General features: G+C 46.3%; 1 long non-coding RNA gene across 1 annotated transcript in view; it reads left to right on the top strand.

The window, feature by feature from the left end:
• Nucleotides 1–7,444, top strand: part of LOC136102773 (uncharacterized) — a 53,800-nt gene extending 46,356 nt beyond the window's left edge. Inside the window, exon 8 of the long non-coding RNA XR_011739460.1 lies at nt 2,499–7,444. This is a non-coding gene — a long non-coding RNA (uncharacterized lncRNA). The remainder of the gene's footprint in view (nt 1–2,498) is intronic.
• Nucleotides 7,445–13,965: the final 6,521 nt, after the last annotated feature.

Raw genomic sequence — 13,965 nt, 5'->3', positions numbered from 1 at the left:
ACCCTCGTCTTGCCAGCCTGTCTCTGCTCCCACACCCTTCCCCTCCTGCCTGTCAGGCATTTCCAAGTAGCAAGGAGACTTGGTCCTTTGCTTCTTGCTCATCAAGTCTTCCCCTCCCTGTTAACTCCTTAACACTTCTCTCTTCGCTCCCTAGCTCCTTGTCCCATTCCTGTCTGTCTGTCTCTGATAGCCTTGGAGGTCTTCCCTCCTCTCTGGGAAGCAGCCAGTGTGTGTCATAGAATCATTTTTTTTGGAAAAGACCTCTAAGATCATCAAGTCCAACCATTAACTGTGTCAGAGCGGTGTTACCTCTGAGCACCTTGCCCTCCCTGCAGATCTGGTGTGCAGCATGTGGCCACTCTCTTTTGCTTAATCCCACTTTGCTCCTTCTCCTGAAGGCTGTGATTAAAGAGAGGTTTGCCAGAGAAGCCTTTATTTTGCTCACATCATATAACTGCATGGTGGGGAGTGGGAGAGAAGTTTTTTAGCACACAAGCCTTTCCTTAGGTCCGAAACAGAAACTAATCCGTGAGCCATGTAGCAGGCTGGGGAGGCTGCTGCGTTTCACTTCACATGATGGGAAAAGATTGGGGCTCTGTGCGGCTCCTGGAGCAACCACACATGGACATGGCCTTCCACCTGTGTGGCTGAGAATGGCAAAGCGAGTATCACCGTGTCATAGAATCATAGAATTAATTTGGTTGGAAGAGACCCTCAAGATCATCGAGTCCAACTGTTAACACTATCATTAAACCATGTCCCTGAGAACCTCATCTTTGCATCTTTTAAACCCCTCCAGAGATGGTGACTCCACTACTTCCCTGGGCAGCCTGTTCCAATGCCTGACAACCCTTTCCATGAAGAAAGTTTTCCTAATGTCCAATCTAAACTTCCTCTGGTGCAACTTAAGGCCATTTTCTCTCATCCTATCACTTGCTGCCTGGGAGAAGAGACCAACATCCTCCTTGCTACAGCTTCCTTTCAGGTAGTTGCAGAGAGTTGTCCCTTTTCTCCAGCACTATCTGCAAGCCTGAGAGCCCTCAGCATGCTCTGAGCAAACAGAATACCAACACCGATGCACAGTGACCAATGTCCAATGGGAAGATCCTCCTGACATGAGATGTTTGAGGCTCGTCAGCAGAACCCTGGAAGCTGTGCTGCTAGCTCTGGTGGTTTGCTGGATGATGCTCCAGTCTCTGGGGGGTCTAAATGTCCCCAAAACGTGCCCTTATCTGGTGTAGCAGGCGTAAAGAGAAAGCGAGCCGCTATCTCGCTGATCCCTGCTGGGACAACCCCCCTTGTTTTTTGCTTTGAAATTCTTGTGCTGGAACAGCCCTGGCTTCTCTGGCCCTGTTTTTCACATAGCCTGGCTAGGACTTAAGCCCCATGTTTCCCAGAGAGGGTTGGGGAACCTTATCAATCTGCTCTTATTATTTTCTTTTTCCTTCCCCTTTTGAATTCCAGTCGGCTGCTGACTGTGAAAACACAACAAGAGCCTCGAATCAGTCAGCCCTCGGCATATTCAAATTGGCACCAGTTTGTTTGTTTTGGGGCTAAAGCCAAAGTGAGAAAGCCAGGGCTTTGAGATGCTATTGGGATCACCTGGGAAAATACACACGCCTTTCATCTCGCCTCTGTCCCCTGTGGTCAGGAGGGCTCTGTCCCCAGCTGGGCTCCCAGCCCCCTTCTCCTTTTCATCATTCGTGGGTCCCTCGCTGTGCTTGGGGACAGGCACTTAGCGCTGGCCATGTGACACAGAGTGAAAGTCCGGAGGGAACAGATATTTCTCTTTAAAGGAGTGTGGGGGCCAGAGGGGAGCATTGGACAAGGTACCAAGTACCTTTCAGGCTTTCAAAAATCAATGCTGGGAGCTGCTTCTCTTGATCGTGGCAGTGAGCTGCTGGTAACACGGAGCCCCGGGCAATGCTCCAAAAGAGGGACTTGAATGCAGTAATGCAGGGTCATTTTATTTTATTTTATTTTATTTTATTTTATTTTATTTTATTTTATTTTATTTTATTTTATTTTATTTTATTTATTTCATTTCATTTCATTTCATTTTTTTCCCCTGCAGAAATGACATGTCCACAGACACAGAGATACTGGGCAGAGCTCCTCAGGCAGTTCTTTTTAGGGGGAGTGAAAATTTTCATGCATCTTTCTGAGCCCATAAAAACAAGTGATTCTTTTCCCCTTGTAACAACTGAGGGCCAAACTCTCCGCAATGGATATAGTTCCACTGTCCTTGCACACCCGTCCCAGTGTCACCACTGTTTGATTTTCTCCCACACCCCTAGGTCCCTCGCTAGAAGATGATGGGAACAATTATTTGTATGAAACTTAGGGCATCCCATCAGACATTTCTCTGATCGGTGTTGTCGTTTCTGCACACGGTGACAAATGTTTCTCCCCCACTTCCTCAAGCCCTCAGCTTTTTCATTTTCCTTAATCTTCTTTCATCAAACATTTTTCCTCTTTCTTTCCTTTGTTTCATCCAGGATTGTATCAGTTTTCGTGACACACATCTGCTGCAGACCAGGGATTTGCCCTCAGTGGATCCTTTTAGCCTGCATATACAACTGTTCCTGAGTGATTGATACGAGTTCAGCCCAGCAGCTCTGGTTTTGAAAAAGGAGTTTTCAGCTGGAGAGCAACATCCCAGGTTCTCCCTCCACACATTTGTCAAATTGGGGGATGAAATGGCCCCCAATGGAAGAGGGCACTGACTGTTTACACAAACCTCGCTGCCCAGCTGCAAGCCCGGCTCTTTCATCTGCGGCTCCAGCGTTGTAGCCTGGAAGGTGTGATCCCATGGGGAGATGGGCAGCTCCTGGGGTGATGCTCCGGGACAGTGTCATCAGCTCTGCCTGGCTCCCTGCCTTCAAACACACCATCACCGGAGCTGGGAAGCAGGCCACTGTGTCTAACAGTGGGGTTTGAACATCTAAGAAATAAGGGGGATTGTCAGCAGGTTCTGGTCTGATTTTTCAGTTAAGGAAATTGATTCACTTGTCCTGGTTTTCCTACTTAACCAAAATCTAGTTACAAGCATTTTTTTCCCTCACTTTTTTTAATCATAGAGTACTTTGGGTTGGAAGGGAGCTTCAAAGGTCTAGTCCAACCCCTGCCATGAGCAGGGACATCTTCACCAGCTCAGGTTGCCCAGAGCCCCATCCAGCCTGGCCTGGGATGTCTCCAAGGATGGTTCATCCACCACCTCTCTGGCCAACCTGGGCCAGGCTCTCACCACCCTCACTGTAAAAGGTTTCTTCCTCATGTCTAGCCTGCATCTCCCCTGTTTTAGTTCAAGTACATCACCCCTTGTCCTATTGTAACATCATTCCTGATACTGTTCCCTGCAGGCCATAAATAAGAATTTGACATTGGCCAGTCAAAATGCCTGATACAATTGTCTCATAAGTTTCACGTATGACTGACACCAAAACATGTTTAATCTATATTTGCCAGCAACTGGATTTGGGATTCCTTTGCTTTGCTTATTATCTTCCTTCTGCATTAGCTCCAGTGGAAGTTCTCATAAAAAGCATTGCATAGACAGTCAGGTGTTGCTGTGTGAGTCACTCAGGGTTTAAGGACAGGTATTTACCCCACAGCAGACAGCAGTACTGCCAGCGCTTCCCACCTGGCTATGGAGTGCACTGATGGATGCTAGCTTTAGAAACAGGGAGATGTGGGTTAACCCAGCAGGTCTGGATGGAGAAGGTGCAGGATTTGGCCATGGTGTTTAGCATGTGCCAGGTCAACAGGACAGCTTTTGGCTAGAGACCTGTTTGGTTTCAAAACACTTGTTTGAGGAAGAAGACTAAGAGAACAGATGTACTGAAAGAAACAGCCTTGGAGATGCCTTTGGAGTCATCTTAGTCTGGTTGAAAACTGGTTTATACTAATTTAGCCCAGATGGGTCGGTGCCCTGGTGGATGTGTTCAGACCTCTTGCAGGGGTGTATAGAGCCCTGGTGGGGTTGGAAGTGGTTCCTTGTGCTGTGGGATAGGGTCTGAACCAGTTGCTGTGACACTACAGGGCTGCAGACAGACACCAAACTCAATTAACTGAAAAATTAAGAACCAGCAAAGCTCTTTTACAGGCCCAGGTGGTTGTGAGAGCAATAGCCTCCCACAGAGAGGGGCTGGGGTGCTCCTGGATCCGCCTCCCAGCATCTCCCTCCCTTTTCGCACTGTGATGCTGCATCACCCATCCCAGCCACTCTGGTTGGGAGCATTCCCTGGGCTCCTGCTCAAACCATACTGCCTTTTTATTCAGGTGAAGCTGCAGAGGAAATCCAGCAATCTCGACTTTCCTCACCGTGCTCAGGGGTGCTTTTCCCTTCCCCACTGCCTTTCACCCCATACCGGTGTTTGAAGTGCTTGTTTTGGGAAAGCACAGGGCATAAAGCATACAAGGAGCTGTCTACAGCTGCAGGGAAGGTCATAAAAAACAGGATTACACCCTTTCCACATGGCAGCCTGCTGCTTCTCTTCATGGGCTGCAGAGCCCTCCGAGGAGGCTGCAAAGACACATGTGTATTCTTGGGAAAGGGAAGGGATCTTATATGAACACCACAGCTCAAAAGCAAGGTTGGCTCTTGCTGGTGGAGCAGCTGATGGAGCAGGGTTGGGAAGCGGCATCCATGCCATGGACTTCTGCAGGACTGGCTGCATGAGGCCGTGGTGAGCTGGGATGAGGAGGCGGTTTGCCTGGACATGAAGCTCTCCAGAGGATCTCAGAGTGCTGATCTGATCATGCTCTGGGTGTAATAGGTGATGAATGGAGCCATATATAGCTTGTACAATTGCTATGATAGCTCAACATTTTGAAAGTATTGAGATATCCATTTTAGGTTTCCTTTATTTTGCCCTCTTTGGGTTTTCGGGCTTTGGTTCCTGAATTTATAGGTACAGAGCAAGCCAAGATACAAAGCAGAACAATTACAAGGTAAAAGACCATGCAAGTGGATTAAATTTTGGCACCATTTCATTGATCTGTGATGCAACAAACACTGTCTTTTAAGCAACATTTGCTTTCATTTACCACAATAAAAACCTAGCTAAGGGAGTGAAGATCAATTTGGGGATGATCTGAGATCTTTCAATTCTAGGCACTATCAGCACAGCCCTGGTAGCAGAGGTGAAATGCCTCCCAAGGACTCCCAGGGCATAACAGGGCTGCTGTCCCCAGGAAAGGGTGAAGAATTGGGCACTGGAGGGGGACTTGGCCCAGACCACCAAGTGAATGCGTGAAAAAAATCTGGCAGGGGCTTTCACCTGGGGAGCAGAAATCCCACACTTGCAATACAACCCAGTGCCACCCAGCTGGGGAAACAACCTTCTGGGAGAAAATCGCCCAGAGTTTCTGCTCATGTTCAGCCTTTGGTGGTGGATTATTTTTATGTACAGCAAAGATGACCAACCGTGACCTTCTTGAAAGCAAAGATCTGTCAGGAGCTCCAGACTCCAAGGTGGGACTGTGACCCAAGGTGCTGGTCTCTCTCTCTGAGAGCTGCAACTTAGAGAGAGACCAGCAACTTATACCCTGCAGTGAAGCTTAAAATGTCTTTTCAACATCACTCACAGCCTTTTCTTCTATCAGATTTGGGTCCTTGCCTAAGGGACAGTCTCTGAACCACACCAAGGCACCATGGTGATGTAGTGGTAACTACGAGGTTACGTTAAATCTGTATTTTTTACAAGGTTTGTTCCTCCAGAGGTTCATCCTTGAATTCAAACCAGGCAGAGCTTTCTCTGCACAATAACTACACAGGATTTGTAGCCTGTGTTCAGCAATTTTTCTGCTGCTGGTGGGGCAATGGAACTTGTGGCTGGTACAAGAAATGCTACCTTTGGCAGTATTTTGGTGTAGGGCTGTAGGAAGCATTTTACAGCAAATGCCCAGCTTTGCAGTCAGCTGGCTGCATGGTTTTGCCTTCACTGGTAATTATCAGCTCCCTGTGTCGTCAGATCTGTTTCAGTGGCTTTCAAAGCACTCATGCCTTCTTCAGTCAACGGCAGAGAAGTGTCGTCTTAGTCACGGACACTTCTGGAGGAAGAGCTCCTTTTTGCACCAAGAGCCCTGTCTCCACGTACACATCTCAAAGGCACCCGGAGGCTCACAGCCTGAACACTGTAACACAGGCATTACTAATTGACCCCTCTAATGCAGGGAAAGCTTAAGGGTTTCAAAGGCTGCCTCAAGTCCTTGAAGAGTCCTCCAAATTCCTGTCCTGTCTGCAGGGTGCTGCTGGCTACCTATGCAATGCCCAGGCCCGTGTAGCCTTTTATTGTCCCCAAGCCCCACTGACAGCATCTTAACCATGCCCTGTGCAAGTGAGTTTGCTGTTGGGGAGTTTGCTTGGAGGGAAAAATCTCTTAAGGATAAGACTTATGCTTCCCACCAGCCTGTTCTGGAAATCAATATGAAGCAAAAATGACAGTGGGATGATCCAGCCAGTCTTTCATCCCTAACGAGAAGCTCCTAATGAGAGCCTCCTCCTTCTGCCATGGGCCTGTGTCATTGTGCCTCTCCATATTGTTGTAGCAGAGCAAAGGAGGAGGGGGGGAAGGATCATTTAGCACGTGAAAGGCACCTCTTGTATGGGTCTACATGCATGACACAGTTCAGCCGGGGTGAGCAACCAGCTCCTGCCAAACTGTAATGTATGAGGCAGAAAGGTCAAAAGTTCTCCTTTACAATCAGCAAGAAAGGAGAAGCCAGGCGATGGTCACTTAATTTGTGGATTTTTCCCTCTACTTGTCAAGAGAAGTTTGGGCTGAGGTGATGGATGAGTCATCAGTTTAAGTCAGACGCTTGGTCTTTTGTCTCGGTTCCTAAAGGACCCAATTCAAGCCCCAGCCAAGTCGATGGGAGTCCATCCACCAATGCAACCGAGTCCTTGATTTGGATTACGAAGGCTGTGGAGTGACTGGGTTGCACAGTCTGCCTTTCTCTGTGCTCAGCATTGTGCATCTTGGGTCCCCAGTTGCTGCTGTTACGGGGGAGGACATTTCCAGACCTGAGTCTTGTTAACATTTGCCACTGATTCCTCACATTTATTTCCCTGGTCCCTCACCATGCAGCTGCTTTGATGTGCAGTAGGAGCAAGCAATGAGCAGATCCTTGCTCACGCCTTCCTGCTTATCTGGCCAAACATACTGTTAATATTTCCTCTAAGGCACTCAGCTCCCATGATAACACTGCTTTATCAACAAAGAACCTTTAAGTATTTTGCCGGAGAAAGGGACATTTCCACAGTTCCATTGCAGTATCTATGGCCCCTAATGGTTTGATTCTGTGGGATCTGTTCTGCAATCAGCTCACACAGTCGTACACAAGCGCAGGCCATCTGACACCTAATATTGTCCCATGTTACTCATTGTAGTGGCCTAGAAGAAATGAGTCGGATCTGCAAGCATGAATCACAGAATCCTAGAATCATTTTGACTGGAAGAAACTGTCAAGACCATCGAATCCAGCCATTAACCTAATACTGTCATTAAACCATGTCCCTAAGAACCTCATCTTTGGGTCATTTAAACCCCTTCAGGGATGGTGAATCCACCACTTCCCTGAGCAGCCCATTCCAGTGCCCGACAACACTTTTTGTGAAGAAATTTTTCTTAATATCCAATCTAAACCTCCCCTGGTACAATTTACGGCCATTTCCTCTCATTCTATGACTTGATGCTTTGAAGAAGAGACTAAAAACCCCCAGTTCCCTCAGCTGCTCCTCATCAGACTTGTTCTCTATATCCTTCACCAGCTTCATTGCCCTTCTCTGAACTCGCTCCAATACATCAATCTCTTTCTTGTTGTGAGGGGCCCAAAATTCAACACAGCATGAAGAGTCAGCTTGAAGTTAGTGCGGACAGCAAGGGATGGCTCAGCCTCTCTGCTGATACCTGGCAGGGTGTCCTTGACCTAGGTGCTTCTAGCAGCTTCTTTTCATGTGGGACTGAGACCTCAGTGTGTGCAGTAAGTGCTTCCTTCTCCCATGTCCGGGTGCCCAGATGTGCAGGCTGGAGAGCTGCTCCAGTGCGCTCTGCCCTGTGAACAGATCTGTGCAGTGTGGGAACTGGAACCACAAATGTGTGGAGATCACAGCCCAGACTTATCTTTGTCCAAGGCCTGGGTTAGGTGCAGACTTTCTGAGTTTAGTATAGAAGAAAGAAGAAGGAACATGAACTTCCTTCTTTGCTCCTCTCTATTAGCCCCAGCTGAGGTGAACGTGCTTCCAGCCATATAACATGGGCATGGCCAAGTGGTTCCCTCTACAGAAAGGTAGCTGAATATATTCTCCACCATCACTGGTCTTGGTTGGCTTGAGTAAAAATCATCTCCCTGAGGCATTCACCACCTCTCTGGGCAACCTCTGCCGGTGTTTTACCAGCATGATTGTAAAATGTCTTGCAGACTGTGTGAAGATTGTTTCTTCTCAGTCTGGATGAAGAGGTTGGGGACTGTGGGATTTTCTCACAACACTGGCTGGAAAACCTTCATTGTCTGGTCAGAGTCTGCAGACACTGTCACATGCCTGAGTGCTCACAGACTGGATGGTTTGTATTGGCCTGGGATGAAGAAACGCTAATCTTGTCTCTGCTACGTGTCTCCTGGGAGACTTACTCTATTCTCTGCTCGCCCTCATCAGGACCTGGCATAAAATGCTATGAAGAACTGTTTCTTATGGGAGTGGAACAGAAGCTGGTTTTGTGTTTCTTAATCAGCCTCTTTTTTTAGAGTGACACTCATGGGGAGGACACAGTTGTGACTTCCATTGAATAGATAGCTTGGCATTTTGATTTGGAGTCTGTGAAAGCATTTTGGAACTCACCAATTAAAATGGTTTAGATAATAAGTAAATACAAATAATAAATATGAAAAAGAATTGGGAAGTCCATGGAGACATGTTGCGCCTAAGACCAAGCTGGCATTTGTAGTGTTTGTGTCTAGGCCACGGCTGTTTCTGGAATATTGCAGCTCCATGAGGATATTCTACTACCAGTAAATGTATATGCGTGCATATTTTATGTAAGGGACTGGATGGAGTCCCAGAACTGTGTTTTCCAGGGTCCTGTTTCTTAATGCCTGGGACCATGTTCAAGAGGTCAGAGGAACACAGATCTCCTGATCAGAACATGGGTGAAGAGTCCTGGAAGACTCTCTAGCCTTGGGGACTGTTCAAGTTATGAGTGTTGTCTTTGGATGATGGCAAAAATTTAATAAATGCTGCAGCTGTAGAAAGCACCCTCACTGGAGAGTATAGCTCTCCATGTCAATATACGATTTACATTTCCAGCCTGCATGACTCAGTCAATGGGGTGGGCAGATCCAGCGCTTACTTTGGCAGAGTAGTTCCCCAAGTCTTGTTTAATTAGAACTCAGACCAGCTTCCCGGAGATTGTGGGAACCTCATTAGCAGCACAAATAGAAACTCGAAGAGGCCAACTCAGTGGGAAAAGATTGCTTACTAAGAACTTTACTTACCAAGAACTTAACCTCTTCAAGAGTCATGTCTCTTAGGTACAGCAGAAGGATTTGTGGCTGGAATACAAGATCTCTTACAATCTTCCAAATGTTGGAGGGGTTTTTTTTGCAATGTGAATTTAAACCTATCAAAATAGTACACAAAATCTTTCTGGCCTAAGTCTCCAGTTATTCTTAGTTGTCTTCTCTTGAATTGGTTTCAATTCTTGTTGTTTGTCTTGATGCTCTTTCACTGTTTGGAGATGCTGATTGATGATTTGCTGTCCTCATCCTTGTCTCACTTGGAAATGCTACTTTATATTCTATTATATTTATATTTGTTGGTCTATAATAAATCCTTTTTTTTTTTTTCAAATTCTAAAGATGTGCTACCTGAGGTTTAGACACCTAGCTCACAAATAGACACCTAAATTTAGTTCACCTAATCTCAGATAACATCCCACCTATTGTGTCTTGAGAAGGTTCTAGACAGGTCTCCCTCTGAAAGCTGAGCACTGTCTGCCTGTCTGCTTCAGGACTGGCGTGGAAGGATGTTATAAAATACAATCGGAGTGCTTGAATAGTTGCTCAGTAAATACATGTGCTTGTGTGTGTTTGTGAGAACTGGATGAAGTTTCAGGGCTATGTTTTGCAGTTGCTCTGTTCCCCTTAAGTTTGGAGCTATGCCGAAGAGGTTAAAGGGACCCAGATCTGTCGAACAGAACACGGCCAGAAGAGTCCTGTAAGAGCAGCTGATTGTTCATTTCCTATCCTCATCCCAGCCTCATCCTGGCAAAGTTGTCCTATATTTCAGAGGAGATATATGTGTAGGTTTATAAAAGAATCCTTTTTTCTTTTCTACCCTAAAGACATGATTGTCTTCCTCCTTCTTTGGCCTAATCAGATATAGAGACGGAAAAACAGGATGACTGTATCTACCTACTGACAAGGCATTGCTTACAAAGTCATGAGAATGAATGAGGTTGGTGTTTTTATTCTTGGTTAATTAAATGCATCTCACCCAATCAAGAAAGAAATCAAACCTCCAGTTAAAATAAAGGAAGATCAAATCAACATGCTGTATGTTTTGAAAGACAATATTGTCAGTGGAAGGGGGACAGATCAGAGAAGAAAGACCAAGCAGTCTTTCTAGAGGAAAGACCTTTTTCACAGGCAATTCTTACAAGACATAAAAAAGGCTTTCTGCTGCAATTTTCTCTTCTGGAATTATCCCAGGCTGAAAGATCTTTCTTTGGTCTCATGTTGATGAAAGACAAAACACAGGGGCAAGATTTCTCAAATCCCTGTCATTATTGCGCTGGAGAAATAATCCTGATTTGCTGAATTGCTTTGAGTCTTTCCTACTGCTGCCAATAAATGTAACTTATTGCAATGATTACCAGAAAAAAAGTTTCCCCAGACCAAATATCCACTACAAAGAAAGATGTTTGCTAAAATAAAAGAGAAAGAGACTTGCTGCCTTGATTACAGCAAACCACTAAATGCCTGGAGGGGAAGATGGAGCACATTGTAGTCCTTGGTGCTTCCCGCAGCCTTTGCTGACTCCAGGTAGGGACAGATCCTGCCTTCTCTGCAAAAAGATCAAACAAGCCACCTCTGCTTCCCTGTGCTTATGCTATTGGATTTTTCTCCCCAAATCTACAGGGTGCTTTTTGGGGCTCTGCGCTAATGGCGATGGACAAATGCATTCCCCAGTCTGCCCATGCAATGTGTGTCACTGGACTATGTTTGATGCTTCGTAGCCACTGTGGTCTTGCTCAGCTCCTGCTGACTGGGATTTTGCTTAAGTTTGATCTGCGAAATGAAATGGGTGTGACGGCTTCACCAGCTGGATAAGGTCCGAATCTTGGTGGTGTCAAGGCTGTGGCAGGGATGTGGTTACAAATACTCCTTAGCCCAATGCTTCTGTGTGTGGTCCTGTTCCTGTAAGGGTGCATTTGCGTGACACTCTTGTTCCCTACCCTGCTTTTCTCTTTGTGGTAAGAGAGCATTGCCTCCTCCCAGCTCCTCCAGCTCTCTCCTTTGGTGCCTTCTATGAGCCCAAACTAGTCAAGGGCTTCAGCGTTTTACCTAGAAGGCAGTTTTCAGAAATGCCCCCCCACAACAGAGCTTCTGCCCAGGTTTTAGCCGCTACCCCATGGGCAGCCTGTGCCTGGGGGACAAAACAGAGGGGAAAAAACCCAGAAAGATTTGAGAAAAGTAGATCTGCAGCTCTGCTGCAGTGCATGAGGGATGCTGTGGAGATGTGAGCTGTGCGAGGTCATGGGTTAATGGAGAGAAATGCTGCCCGTGGAGATGACAGACTGGCTGAAAACTCACCCTGGGAGTCTGATCTTGGCAAGGCAAGGAAGAGCTGGGGGGTATAGCTGCCTTTTCTAATGTTTTGAGTCAGACCCTTGATGCTCACTAGCTAAGACTACAACCTTTATTTTTATCAATAACTATTCAGCATGGACTTGCATGTTTGTGTACACACACCTCTATATTTAACTAGCCAGGCATGTGCTCCAGAGCTGAGTTTTCACACTTCTCTTATTTGATTTTTATCACTATCTTGAGCATAGAAATTTCCGCACAATTAATTGAAGCAGCATATCCTTGCCAGCAGCCAAGTCTTAATCCCATCCTTCCCTTTCACCATGTTTCTGATTATGCTGATGGCAAATCCTCCTCGTTTGACTCAGCTTTGCACTCACAGCGGATGCAACAGGAGCCAAATCTTCTTTTAGGAGCATGGAGATATTTGCTGACTGTCCCGTGGGGTCTGAAGTTTTTGCAGTAATAAACAAGTGTTCTGTTGACTTCTCAGTCTGATGTGAGCTGTTATCAGAAACTGCAAGCAGTAACCAGCTCCTAAATCATGTGCCTGGAAAACCAGAGCCGTTAGTAGTGATAAGCATGCTTTGGTAGCATCTCTTAAATGTAGCCCTCATTTTGCTACATGCTTCAGACATCTGACAGAAGACAGTCTTGCCTGACATAGCTTGTGGGGATATATGGTCAGGGACAATTCCACTCACACCTGTTCTGACCTACAAGTTCTGTGGGAGACCCAAATCCCAGGCAATGACATGACTAATGGAGGAAATCCAAATCCAGAACCTGCCCCGCATTGCTGCAGAGAGCACAGAAACGTGGATTTCAAATCCCTGAAATGGGACTGAACGCGAATGCTGTCAATGCCTGTGCGTCAGGATGTACAGACAGGTGCAGCCCGCTGTGAGCATCCTTTGTGAGTCACGGAATAAAGTGATTTATGCGAAGCACAAAACACTTTGCTGATCTTCCCAACCAAAGTCCCCAGAGCTCTAATCATTGCACTGATGGTGGAGGTGAAAAGACAGCAATTTTTACTGTGTGAGAAGCTTTGATTTCCTGTGAATCACTTCCTACTATAAATCAGCTATAGGCAGCTGCATCCACTTGCTCCTCGGGATAGAAAAATATACCCTGCTGCTAGATAGCAACACAGGCGCCAAAAACATCACGGGATCAAAGGGCACTGCAATTTATTCCAAGCAAAATCTAAACAAGCCTGTCAGCTTGCCCAGACCATTTGTTTATTTTAGCTGTGGACACCCATGTCTGTCCAGCGTCGGGGGATGGATTTATCATTAGCATCATTTGTCCCACGTCTGAGCTCGCTCTAAATGTCCCTTTCATTCAACATCCTGATGGCTGGTACTAAATCTGCATAGGGAGCTTTTTGAAGAGCTCAGCACTGCAAGAAGAAATGCAGCTCTCGTCTGTGCTGAGGATTATCTGATCAGCTCCTTAGAGAGGGGAGTGTTAATGTTTCAGCTGCTCTTCCTTCTTTTCCTGGCAACACCCAACCAAGAGTGTTGCCCCCCAAAAAGTTATTATCCAGAGACACCAATAGCTGGGGTTGGTCTCAATGTGGGAAAACAATATTTTGTTTCTTTTCTCCACATCCGAACTTCTCTGGAGGGAAATGTTTTGCATTCCGTCCTCCTGTTTCCTGGTCAAGAGAGACTGGTGCCTCTGAATCCCTCCCTGAACTTCCCAGAACTGTGGAGATTTTCTCTGGAAGCGCATGGCGACTGCTGTGCTTCTCTGGAGAAGGTCAAACATCCTTCTGGGTTCTCAGACCTGCCAAGTCAAGTGATGTTTTGGGTTTCTTATTCCCCCCCACCTCCGCCATGTAAACATGTAAAATGTACAGAGGACACAGGAGATTTGGTCTTTTTCTCTGGAAGATTCAAGCAACGGTTGTTTTTTTCTGATACTATCTCTTTTGCACTCAGAGCAAGGATGTTTCAAAGGACAGAGGAATGGGGTTGGGCTGTGAGAAAAAAAAAAAATGGATTTAACATCACTGTGTTCTCGTGTCCCCCAGCCACCACCGCTCTCTTGCACAGTGTTGCTCTTTCATCACCGTGACTGTGAGAAGAAAACAGCCCGGAGCTCTTGCATACGGATAATACAGCCACTAAGCAAATTAGGTGACCC

Source organism: Patagioenas fasciata, chromosome 5 (genome assembly GCF_037038585.1).
Source record: "Patagioenas fasciata isolate bPatFas1 chromosome 5, bPatFas1.hap1, whole genome shotgun sequence".
Classification (NCBI taxonomy): domain Eukaryota; kingdom Metazoa; phylum Chordata; class Aves; order Columbiformes; family Columbidae; genus Patagioenas; species Patagioenas fasciata.
The sequence above is the reverse complement of the archived record's forward strand: the minus strand, read 5'-3'. Positions and strand labels throughout refer to the sequence as shown.